The sequence below is a fragment of the Oratosquilla oratoria genome, chromosome 7 (genome assembly GCF_046742065.1).
Source record: "Oratosquilla oratoria isolate Oo_2021 chromosome 7, ASM4674206v1, whole genome shotgun sequence".
In the NCBI taxonomy this organism is placed as follows: domain Eukaryota; kingdom Metazoa; phylum Arthropoda; class Malacostraca; order Stomatopoda; family Squillidae; genus Oratosquilla; species Oratosquilla oratoria.
The window spans coordinates 83,190,319-83,203,430 of record NC_134783.1 but is presented as its reverse complement, the minus strand read 5'-3'; the positions used below and the strand labels follow the sequence as shown (position 1 = coordinate 83,203,430).

Here is a 13,112-nt window from a genome sequence, read left to right as displayed (position 1 = left end):
TGTGTGTGTGGTGTGTGTATGTGTGTGTGTGGTGTGCATGTGTGTGTGTGTGTGTGTGCGTGCGTGCGCGCGCGCGCGCTTTACCCCTAAGAGTTAAGCCTGGTTGACACAGGACTAGTTGAATACCCGCTAGTGCTAGATGCTGCAATTTAACTTACCTAACGGCAATTAAGTGTTGACATTGAAGTAGTTTGGAGGCAACTTTACTAACTTTCGGTTGACATTGGGCAAGTATAGATGGATAAAACACCTGGAAGAAAACAATATAATAAACTCGAGACAGTTTGGATTCAGACAGGGAAGATTATGTGCTACAAATTTAATCTATTTCTACTCTAAACTAATATATTTCAAGAAAGGGATGGATGGGCTGATTGTGCTTTCCTAAACTTACAAAAAGCCTTCAACAAGGTAACACACAAAATTATTTAAGAAATTGGAAAACATAGGAGGGATGCAAAGTAACCTACTAAACTGGATGGAGGATTTCCTGCATGGTAGAAAAATGAGAGTAGTGCTCAGAGAACAATTTTCAGGTCGGGAGGAGGTAATTAGTGGAGTTCCACAGGGATCAGTATTGGCTCCAATAATGTTCGTTGTTAATGTGAATGACATGGATGAAGATATGGAATGTTACATGAGCTTCTTTGTAGACGATGCTAAATTGTTGAGGAAAGTGAAAACCGAAATGGATTGTGAATCACTACAGAGAGACCTAAACAAGGTTTGGAAATGGAGTCAGAAGTGTGAAGTAGATTTCAACATTAAGAAATGTAGCATAATGGAGTTCGGAAAAAGTAGAAAAAGAATATCAGCAGAAGTGGGAAGTAGACTTCAACATTAAGAAATGTAGTATAATGGAGTTTGGAAAAAGTAATAAAAAGAATATCAGCAGAAGTGGGAAGTAGACGTCAACATTAAGAAATGTAGCATAATGGAGTTCGGAAAAAGTAACAAAAAGAATATCAGGATATTACACAATTGGAACAAAGGAAGTGAAGAAAATGGGATCTGAAAAAAAAAAGCTGAGACTAATTATCTCAAATGACTTGTCACCTGATAAACAAATAAACAAAATTGTCGGAGAATCATACAAGTTACCAAGATCAACAAAAGTGGCTTTTACCTATTTGGACGAAGAAATTATAAAAAAAAAATATTAGTCACATTAATGAGGCCTAGACTGGAGTATGTTGCGACACTATGGTCACCCAGTACCAAAATGAATTTAAAGAAAATTTAAAGAATCCAGAGAGCAACCACGAAAATGGCCTCAGCACTTTCAAACCTGTCATATGAGGAGAGATTGGCTAAATTGAAATTATCGACTTTGGAACAAAGGAGAGAGAGAGGCGACCTAAAGACCATTACAAAATCATGAAAGGCACGGAAGTCATTGACTTACTAAATTGGGACAGGAAAAACACAAGAGGGCATAAAAAACTCGAAAAGAATAGTTATAGAAGAGACATGAAAAAAACCCTTTTCCACACAGAGTGGTAGCATCTGGAACAAACTGGACAAAACAATAGTGTGCAAAAACCATACTCATATTTAAGAGCAAACTAGACACTGCGAAATACAAAGACGGGACACCACGAGCATAGCTCCCCTTCCCGTGAGATACAACTAGGTAAATACACACACACACACACAACCGTACACACAAATATACATATACACGGACACACATGCACAATTATCCATGACAGAGTTGCATAGGGTGTTTTACTTTTCAGTCTTCAGCATTTCTTGTGGCCGATATAACACTCAGTTTATCATCATCAACCATCTTGCATCCATTAGCATCCGACAAAGCAGCTATAAACGACATCTGCAAGTCACTGTTTCTGAGCAGCTGCCAAGAACAGGCAAACAGCTGGCATGCATGAAACTGTTGCGGCTCAGATTGCCGTCGTCCGTATGCATTTGGATCGCAAAAGTCCACGAGAAGCTGCAAGGGATCTTGGCCCTTTGAGTGATCCATGCGAAGCTGCAAGGAAACTGCGAATGTTGTCGGTCCTTTGAGTGAGCAGCTGGATTTCTACATATGGTTTAGCTGTCGCCAGACGATTTTATTCAGGAATGGAAGCCCCTCCACACACACACACACACATGCACACACACGGCGCTGTGGTAGCGTTCACGACCACTATTCTAGTGTTCTGAGTTTGAATCCCGCCCAGGGCTGAAATAATTTCAGTATCGTAGTTCTGCGAGCCGTTATCCCAACTCTCGTGGGCAGGGAGATGTGTGTGTGTGAGGTCACACCATTACTTATAGTTCGGTCATATATGAGTTCTAAGCTCTCATACGGGAGGGTAATGGCTGTCGATCACGAGTCCAACACATAATCCAAGACCGTGGTAAATCACGCGCGCGCGCACACACACACACACACACACACACACACACACACACACACACACACACACACACACACACTCATTCACTCACTCACTCTCTCTCTTACGGTGTTGAATTTGCCTTGAGTGTTTATGCATACGGCAATTCCCGGGCGCTGTTTGCCCAAGTATCGAATGTCGTAATGTTAGTACAAGTGTTTCTTTAGTGGGTGTTAGTGCACGTGTTAAGTGTCATGCGTTAGCACACAAGGACCTCTTCCTCTTGCGCTCCCAACCCCCGTGGGGGTACCACGGAGGCAATTGAAATCACCTGACGGCAGCGAGAACGAGCCAAGTGTCTAGATGGTGTTCCTCGAGATAGGCCAAGACAGCGTGTTGACACGGTTCCTTGATTCGCGATTGACACTTCGTCTTTGAGCTCCGTCGAGGGTCTTTCGTGTTTTCTTACCCAGTCTGTTATCACCAGGGACAGATTGTGTGTGTGTGTGTGTGCGTGCGCGCGCGCGCATCATTCTTAAACCGAGACCATTGACTGGCGTTGATGGTCACCCGAAACCCGGTGGGAACTCCATCGTCCAGTCACTGTGGACCGTTTTGAACCGATTACAGTACCAAGGACGGGACTAAAGATGAGGGATGGGGGACGGGTTGACAGAGGCGCTGGGAAGGTAGTGAAGGGAGGTAATGGGGGTGATGAGAATGAAGAGGAAGACAAGAAAGAAGAGATGGAAAAGGAGGAGGAGGAGGAGAAAGAAGACAAGAAGTAAGAGGAGATGATATACAATGGAAAGCGACACAGATCGAGCAAGAAACCGAAATAAGAGACGACATGACGTCATAGCATTTGGAAACAGAATGTTTTGAAGAGTTTGTCGATGTAGGGGCTGGAGCAGTTGAAAGTTGATAGGGAGAGCGCGCCTCCAAGATACAAATGGATCGAGTTGACGTCAAAAGCAATGACGAAAAGGTTGAAGTTGAATGAAATTGAATTTTTATCCCTGTGCGAGGGGCCTAGTGTGTATGACACTCACTCACATGCTGTCACTGGTGCCACGACTCGAACTGTATGGTGCCAGTGAGTTCAGGCGATAGAGGAACGTGCAAGGAAGGAGTGGTGGTGGTGGTGTTTGTGGTGACAAATGTTATTACTGTGGGGGTAATGGTAATGTTAATTTCTGTTGAGTAGTAGTAGGTAGTCGTGGTCATTTTGACATCGTTAGGTGTGGTGATGCTAGAGGAAGTGTAGTAGTAGGAAGAAAAAGAAGAGGAGGAGGAGGAGGAAGACAGGAGGAGGGAGAAGGGAGCATCTGGAAAGGGTAGAAAAACGGGAGCAGGGACCACAGAGGAAAGAACCAAGTGGCAAGACTTAAACAAAATTGTCAAAAGTGGGAGTGGGGCAGTGGGTGGGGAACGACTTGGAGTGGAGGAAGAGGAGGAGGAGGGGGTCGTCATTCGCGTCTACTGTCTTTGTTGCAAACTACCTGTGCGTCTTTGTAGATATTGTGACGACTGGTGCGTGGGAAAGGGGTGGGAAAGAAGGTTGAATGGAAAGGGGGGAAATGAAAAAGAACCAAAATTAAAGAGTTCTCTGACGCTCTACTGGGCGCGTCCCCACTCTCTTTACCAGTGAGTTGTTTTTATGTCTGCTTTCAGGGAAATTTATGTTCAACAGAAACGATGGTTTCTTTAATGTAAATTTAGTCACTGTGTATGTATGAATGTGTCTAATGTGTATGTAATGATTTTGTGTCGATAATATATATATATATATATATATATATATATATATATATATATATATATATATATATAAATTGTGTGTGTGTGTGTGTATCCTCGTGCAGGCGGCGCTCACACACATACATATATGCACGCATGCATCAATATGCATAACTGTGGGGGTGATATAGCAGCCTTCAGATAGGATAGGCTTACTTGCACCTGCAATCATATTGCTTCTACAGCATTCCCCTTTGCCACAATTCCCGGTATGATGTGTCCCGTATATATCTACGTTATTTCCCATGTGTTTCGGGGACCATGTCTAGTTTTCAGTTTCCTGCCCAAGAATTTAACGATTGAGGAGTTAATTTTGAGATATTGACGTTGAGAGTGCAGCTTTCCTGGTGTAGGATTACAATAATCAGGTTTCTAAATAATCGTCAACTATTGCGTGTTGAAGTGGAGACAAATTTTGATGTAATGATATGAGCTGGGTATCGTGAAGGACTTATAAATCTCAGAGTAGGTATATCTGCGTTCGTGTGTGTGTGTGTGTGTGTGTGTATGTATGTCCGTGTGTTTCCATGTATTAATCGTTAATGTTTCTGTGTACGCGTTAATTGTTTGTACAGGTTCGCGGTGCGCATGCAAATATTTTGTGAATCCACGTACATATGTTTGCCAACATTTATTTACACGTGGCTGTTTGATATTCTTTCTTTGACAACCAAGAGACTTTTACTGTATTGTATTTATCACACACATAAAAGGAGTCTCAGTTTTACATGTGAAAGTCAGTCGCGATTTTTGAAACGTCACGATGGATCTGTGTATGAAAGAAACTTTTTCAATTTCCTGAGAGTAGAAAACGTGAAGACCAATTAAGAGGATTGCATGGCTTGAGGCTTCTTTACCATCTTCCTCATATCACTCTGATACTACTCGCTTGCTTACGTGCTTGCTTGTATGCTAGATTCTTTGCTGGCATGGTTGTTTGACTGTTTAGTTGCTTGCGTGCGTGCTTGTCTGACCGTTTGATTGCTTTCGTGCTTGTTTGACGGCTTGCTCGCATGCATGCTGACTGCTCGTTGACTTGCGTGTTTGCTTGGCTTCCTGCTCGCTTGGCTGCGTGTTTGATTGCGTGCTTACTCGTCTGCTTGGTTGATGGTTTGTGTGGTTATTCGCGTGCGTGCTTGCTCCTTGGATAGCCTGCTCAGCCTGCGACGGGGAAAAGCGCTCGGGTCTGCCTGGCATTTCCTCCAGCTGTGACGAGAAAGGGCAACCCGCAGACTGAGAGATGTGTGAGCGAGTGGTCTCATCCCTGTCACCATGGTCTTGGATCACATGTTGGACTCGTGATCGACAGTTATTAACACACACACACACACACACACACACACACACACACACACACACACACACACACACACACACACACAACTCCCCACCCACAAGAGTTTGTTTGTGTGTGCGTGTGTGAACATGTGTACGTGCGTGTGCATGAGTATTTTTTTTCCTGATTTTCCTTTGGTCAAGTATGTTATGCTTACATGTACTGAATATATTTTCTCGTGTGTGAACATGTATTGCACGTGTACCAAGGGACTCGCACACGTTTGTGTACATTGTACGTATGGAAGTGTACAGGTGGCCAGAGGTGTTACCAGATGAAGACGAAGAAGAGTCGCCCCCGACCCCCTACCACCTGCCCCCGTGGGAACTCTGCCCGGAACACAGAGGGGAAGTTTGATTGGGAGGGAGCTTGGGGTGTGTAGGGGGGGAGGGTGAAGCCGTATTGGTGGGAATGGGAAGGGGGGATGGAATGTGTGCTGATGGTGGTGGGAACTAGGGGGGAGAAAAGGAGGTAAAGGTGTGGAAAAGGAGATTGTTCCTGTCTGTTTCAGAGATTTTGGTCCGATTTGCCCGTTGCCAGATGTGTGTGTGTGTGTGTGTGTGTGTGTGTGTGTTTGTGTGTGTGTGTGAATTCCCTCAAGCATGGAAACGGGGTCGCAGGATTGAGGTTACGTCGTCACAGGTCGTTTCAATTCGTCGTGACATCATGTCAACTCGGATGACATTTTTAATTCATGCGGACAGAGCCTGTGTCCTTAGACTTTGGGGAAAAATTAAAATTGAAATAAAATGATGGATGACGGGGAGCGTGTGTTTGCGCGTGTGTGTGTGAACCTATTTTGGTGTTACACGTGGTAGCAGTGGTTTATCGCGCAGTGAAAGCCTGTTTGTAGTAAGTTAAGGATGTACGACTTCGTGTAGTGTGTGCATTGCAGCCTCTATTGGACCATTTACCCGGGTTTTATATCGCTTACCCCGAGTTATCATGCTCTCTCTCTCTCTCTCTCTCTCTCTCTCTCTCTCTCTCTCTCTCTCTCTCTCTCTCTCTCATCGCCAAGGATATAAGCACTGGTTATTATTAATAAAATCCATTCTCCTCACATCTCATCCTCCACCTCCTCCTCATCCTACTCCTCCTACTCTCCTGTCCCCTCCACCTTCTTCTTCTGACTATTTCTTCTCGTTTCTCCCTCTCCCCCTTTGTTTCCTTTTGTACCTCCTGTTTGTTTACGTTCCCTCTTTTCCCACCTTTTTTTTTTCTCTCTTTACGTACCCTTTCCTCTCCCCCTTTCCCATCCCTCACTGTCACTGCCAGCATTGTCCTCTTTGGAACACTTTCTTCCCACTCCTCCTTTGCGGCCCCCACCACACTCCCCCTCCCCCTCTCCCCCTCCCCCTCCCCCTCCCGCTCCCGCATCCTCTTCCCGGAGAAATGTCCCGTTCATTTACATAACAAACGATTGCACCCCAGTGTGCCGAGTGGCAAGTTGGTGTCAGTCGCATTTCGCGCGACATCAGCCCAGCAGGTTCCTGTGAACTCTGCTTCCCTTGCACGTCCGAGCACATAGGGCAAAAGTGATGGTCCAAGTCCCTGCTAAGCGCCTCCCGACGTGTTGTCTCTAAAACGCTTGTGTGTATGTGTGTGCATCTGAAAGTTACAGGAGAACCAACATCAACCGACAATAGACGACATCGAATGGTTTCCCTCACCTCTCTCTCTCTCTCTCTCTCTCTCTCTCTCTCTCTCTCTCTCTCTCTCTCTCTCTCTCTCTCTCTCTCTCTCTCTCTCTCTCTCTCTCTCTGTCTCTCTCTATCTCTCTCTCTTTGACAGTGTGCCTCTATGGCCTCTCTATATCTTGTGTGCGATGGGGTGACGTGGTGGAAAGAGGCTACCGCACACAGGAGAGACTTGTGAAGGTGTTGGCGGTGTAACCTTGGTGCTTGAGGCGACTTTAACCGGAGATTCGGGAGCCCCTCGGGTCCTGAGGAGCGGCCGAGGACTCCTGAAGGTGCAGACCCTCGAGGGCGGGCGGTCGTGTCCCAGGCCGCAAGCCGTGAAAACAGCGCGACTCACAACGGTACTTTCTTCTTTCTTTCTTTCTTTTCTTATTCTAGTAGCGTACGGGGTTCCCTTAATTGAATAGAGTCGTCTGGCGGCGGATAGGATGATGGATTTATCGTTGAATAGAAATAGGCTAGGTTTCCGCAGTGGAAAGGATTTCCCACAAATAAATGAAACTTCGATTAAGAGGGGTACAGTGTAGGTGACGTAAACATGAAAGAATTACAACAGAAAGTATAATATCCTCATAAGGGATTGGTATAGAATGCGACTTTTTCCTGTAAATAATTTATTTCTGTTAGTCCTTATTTGTTTATTTGTTCACTTTCGTTACTCTCGTTCCAATCGATGAACAGTTGTCGTGCACGACTTGGATGGCCTGTTCGTCATGATAATAGCAGGGATGCCCCGCCCCCTTTTCCCCGTCTTGGCCTATGATTGGCAGCCATGAGTTTCAAACATTGAGCGAGACACATTAAGTAGAATTGGTGTCTGCTGAGGTTGATGTGGGGGATGTTGGAGCCGCCCCGAACTGATCATAATGGAGTGTCTTGATTGACGCACATGTTATTTGTCCGGTACTCCGTGTCGTCAGTTCACACGTCGAGTTATGTTACGTGTACCCAAACAAGTCGGAAAGCGTGTTCTCTGTCATGGTATATTATTGGATCACAGTGTTTATGGATAAGAGGAAAAAGGGAAGGGAAAACAGCTGTCATTTAGGAAATATGTGAATGCAAACAAAAATTAGCATGAGACCTGAAGGAAATGTTAGACTCGTTTTTAGTCCACAAACTTTTTTTTTTAACTTCCAGGTTTTATTAAATTATTTTTTTCCAAAGAAGAACTCTTATTATTCTTTATTCTGTCATTTTTTATTATAAGTCTGAGAAATAAAAACAATAATATTCAAGTAAATATTCGTCTAGTTCAGGGGTTCCCAAACTTTTCAGCTCATCGACCCCCAAACTATTAATTCACAAATTATGTCAGTTTATTATTATTATTGGTGTTGTTATTGTTATTAATGTTATTATTATTATTATTATAGTTATTATTATTATTATAATTATTATTATTATCATTTTTATTATTATTATTATTATCATTTTAGTTATCAATAGTGTTATCATCATCATTATGATTTTTATCATTTTTGTTGTTGATATTATTGTTTTAATTCTTTACTGTAGTTCTTGTTTGGTCTCATAAATCACTTATGGTTATTCTTAAGTACCATAGTCGCATTTTTTGTAATTGTGGATTTTACTTATTCTATTCGTTTATTTTTATTTATTTATTTTTTATTTTGATCCGTTATAAAAGGGCCAAATGGCAACATTCATCAAGGCGACGGCGTTCCAATAATAATACAGATACTTTCACATATACATAAACATAAGTGTTTTCAAATATATATTTATAATTTACCAATAGCTTTAAGAGTGATATATATTCTTTATTATATTACTATAAGTAATATTCAAACCAATAATATTACACAAGCTTATCATCTTGATGTTCATTCACGATGTGGTTGTGTGTATGCGAAATTCCCCCTACATGCACAGAATGGGGAGGATTTTCGATTCAAAGTGAACTGACATGGTTTTTCTTTAAGTTTAGATATTGGTTGATTATTCTCACCCTTTCAGTACGGGAAGAGAACAGGATCATTTCACGCTAACCATTTAATTTTAAAGACTGCCTGTCGACCCCATAGTAATTTACTGACCCCTTCCGACCCCCTAGCAATCTACTGACCCCCTTTCGACCCCTTTGATGGTCTCATCGACCCCTTAGCAATCTACTGACCCCCGTTCGACCCCTTGGATGGTCTCATCGACCCCTGGGGGTCGATATCGACCACTTTGGGAACCCCTGGTCTAGATTGTAGTAGCTCACCGGGGACCCGTGGCCACAGTGAACACGATGGAGTAGACAACATTGTTGTGCATGTCGTCCATTTAGAGGAAAAGGATGTCGGTGTCCCGAAGATAATGAATATCTTGGGCGTTCCAGTAGACTCGGGTGACAAACCGTCCCGCGAGAGAGAGAGAGAGAGGATGAACCGGTAGTATCGCTGAGGAAGTGATGAGGCGCCATCATCGTAATAAGTGGGAAGCGGTGCGGCTAATAACTGATTGGGTAATTTTTTTAAATAGATAAATAAATAAATAAATAGATGGTAATGATTCTGCTTAACGTCGCAAACTCCGCCTATCAGGAGGCTAGAACGGTGCCCCTTTCCAGAGGACTTTGTATCATGGAGTCTACTAAAACATACTCTTGGTCCAATTCGCTGGCGGCAAGGTTTAAACTGCCGTCACCTCGACCTCCGCCGCAGGTAGCGACGCTCTAACCCGCTCGGGGTAGATATATGAATAAATAAGATCAGCAGAGTGTCCCATCAGCTTGTTGACTAGACCATAATTCCGCTTAGATAATAGTTTGTACAAAAACCGTAGTATCCTGTCAGTGGTCGTGTGGGGCAGGAAATGGACAACCACAGGCGTCTCAACCAGATGGATATTCATGAGTGCACATGTGCGTGCGCGCGCGCGTGTGTGTGTGTGCGTGTCAGATTTTGTTCAATGTAGGGACGGGATGGTGGGAGTGTCTTCCCTTGACTAGGGGACTAAAGAGGATACACATACGTTCGCGCATACACACCACATTCACACACACACACACACACACACACACACACACACACACACACACACACACACACACACACACACATATATATATATATATATATACGTACATAGACACACACACACACATACACACACACACACGCACACATACACACAAAATTGTCGGAGAAACCAACAACTTGCTGAGGTCAATAAAAGAGGTATACTTACTAGGACGAAGAAATAGTGAATAAAATACTAGTCACACTGATAAAGCCAAGACTGAAATACGCAGCTACACTATGGTCACCCAACACCAAAAAGAATATAAAGAAAATTGAAAGAATCCAAAGAGCAACTACGAAGATGGCCCCCTACACTTTCAGAACTGTCATACGAAGAGAGGCTGTCAAAACTAGACTTATCGACCCTGGAACAAAGAAGAGAAAGAGGAAACTTTTTGACCATCTATAGAATTTTGATAGAGAACGCTTACTAAATTGGGATACGAGAAATACAAGAGGACATGGAAAGAAACTCAAAAAAGGACAGTTATAGAAGAGACCTGAAAAGACAGCTTTCCCCACAGAGTGGTAGATGCATGGAACAAACTGGACGAAATGATAGTGTGTGCAAAAACCATTCACGAATTTAAGAACAATTTAGACACTGCGAGATACGAAGACGGGACACCACGAACATAGCTCCCTTTCCCCTAAGATACAACTAGGTAAACACACACACACACACACACACACACACACACACACACACACACACACACACACACACACACACACACACACACGTATACACACAAAGGATTATTACAGAGGAGGAGCATGCTGACAGGAGACATTTTGGTCTATAACTAGGCGAAAAAATGAAAATAAGCAAAAGTAATAAATGATGATTAATAAACAGATATATAATAATAATTCATAATGAATAATGAATAAATGAATAGTAATAAATGAGTAAATAGTAATGAATAAGTAAAATGAGATGAAATAAATGTCAGCAGGCATTACACTATATTTCTTTGGTGTTTATCTATATGAATCTTAAAAATTCGAACTGAACTACATTGCATTGCACTACCTCTGCTGGAAATTTATTTCATTCATATACTACACGGTTGGCGAAGTTGTTTCTGCCCACTTCCGAATTAAATCTACTTCCTGGCAGTTTGAGACCATTATTTCTTTTCTGATTCGCAGTGTGAAAAAATCGTCACTTTTGATGTCGATATCCTTCAGAATGTTTCAGTCGATATTCGTATGATTTATTTCTGATATTTGGAATCAGTTTTGTGGCTTGCCGTTGTACTTTTTTCCAATCTGTCAATGTCTTTAATGAGATTCGGTGACCATATGGAAACAGCGTATTCCACACACACAAAAACACACACGCGCACGCACAGACACAAACACACACACACACACACACAAAGGCACGGTCGCACGCGAGAAACTTCTGCCTCTCGCGTTAAGTGAAAAACAGAATAGAAAACTCGTCACTGCAGAGGTGACGAAGGAACATTGCGGCAAGAGGGCGGGCGGGCGGGCTGATAGTTGTTTGCCTGCAGAGCAGCAGGCGTGTGGGCGAGGGGTGCGGGTGGGGGAAAGGGGGCGGGGGCGAAGATAGAGGATTTAGTATCATTTAACTCCTCGTTTCGTCCCCTTTTTTGGGGGGTGGTTCAGAGTTCAGACGAAATAAATCATCTGGCGTTAACAAGAATGAGATATACGACAGTCCTCAGAGAGAGAGAGAGAGATAGAGAAAATTTGGCACTCTGGTACCTTAGAAGGGACGACCCTCCCCCTTGCGTGTATCTTAAAAAACATACATACTGTATATGTACAGTATGTATGTATTACATATACTCTGTCTTTCCAGTTGAGAGGGGAGGGAAAATTAGATAAATAGATAAATACAATTGCGTATCAAGTTCGCCGCTATTTTGTTCGCGAAGTCGCGCGAAAGTCGGAGACCGCAGAACACAAGTTCCCGGACGAGGAGGAATTGCGAATATTGGAATTTTATTTTTCATTCATTTATTTGTGTATTTTTTTATTTATCATTATTTTTAACGAGCCCTAGAACACGTCGTTGTAAAAAAAGACACGTGCTTCTAATTCCAGTTTCACTTTCATTCTTACATATAGAACAGCCTTGAAAAATGTGCTTTTATGTGCGTACTTGTTTGTGTGTATATGCAAATATCATTTTCTATGGTCTTGGATCACGTGCTGGACTCGCGATCAACAGTTGTTAAAGTCCCTGGGGAGACCTCAGATTTCGTACAAAGACTAATGTATGACAGTATTGTAACTTTACATACACGCTCAGACCATCTCTGTTGCCCAAGGGAAACCGTAACAGCTAGCCATACATAGCGTGAAGATTCCACGCCGTGAGGGGGCCGCGATATCATGTTTGTGTCATCACATGAAGGACTCCTATTTTGGGTTGAATTGTCCGTATTGTCCGCATAAGTCACATATTTATTAGATATTATTTTACTTGTTTGTGTGCTTCTTTACACCACATAAAGGATTCCTACTTTGGGTTGAATTGTCCTTATTATCCTCATAACTCACATATATCTTTGTTTATTTATTTGTTAATGTATTTCTTTTTACCGCATGAAGGATTCCTTCTTTGGGTTGAATGGTCCGCATAAGCACGTGTATGTGTGTGTGTGTGTATATACATATGTACTTATATGTATATATTATTTATTTGTTTATGTATTTCTTTGTATTACAAGAAGGACTCCTACTTTGGTACGAGTTGTCCGTATTGTCGGCAAGGATGTGTCCGCACAAGGTAGACTACTCGTACACGATCCTACGGCCGGTACGACGTCCTTCCCACTCGAAGAAGGAAGAGGACCTTGGGGAGTTCGGGGAGGGGGGGCCATTGCATCACATTCCGGGCGTTTCGTTCAGTTTGCCCCACATA

The 13,112-nt window shown here is 43.0% G+C and overlaps 1 protein-coding gene across 8 annotated transcripts in view; it reads left to right on the top strand.

The window, feature by feature from the left end:
• mib2 (E3 ubiquitin-protein ligase mind bomb 2) overlaps positions 1 to 13,112 on the top strand; it is a 672,548-nt gene that overhangs the window by 455,198 nt on the left and 204,238 nt on the right. The gene's annotated exons all lie outside the window — the stretch shown is intronic.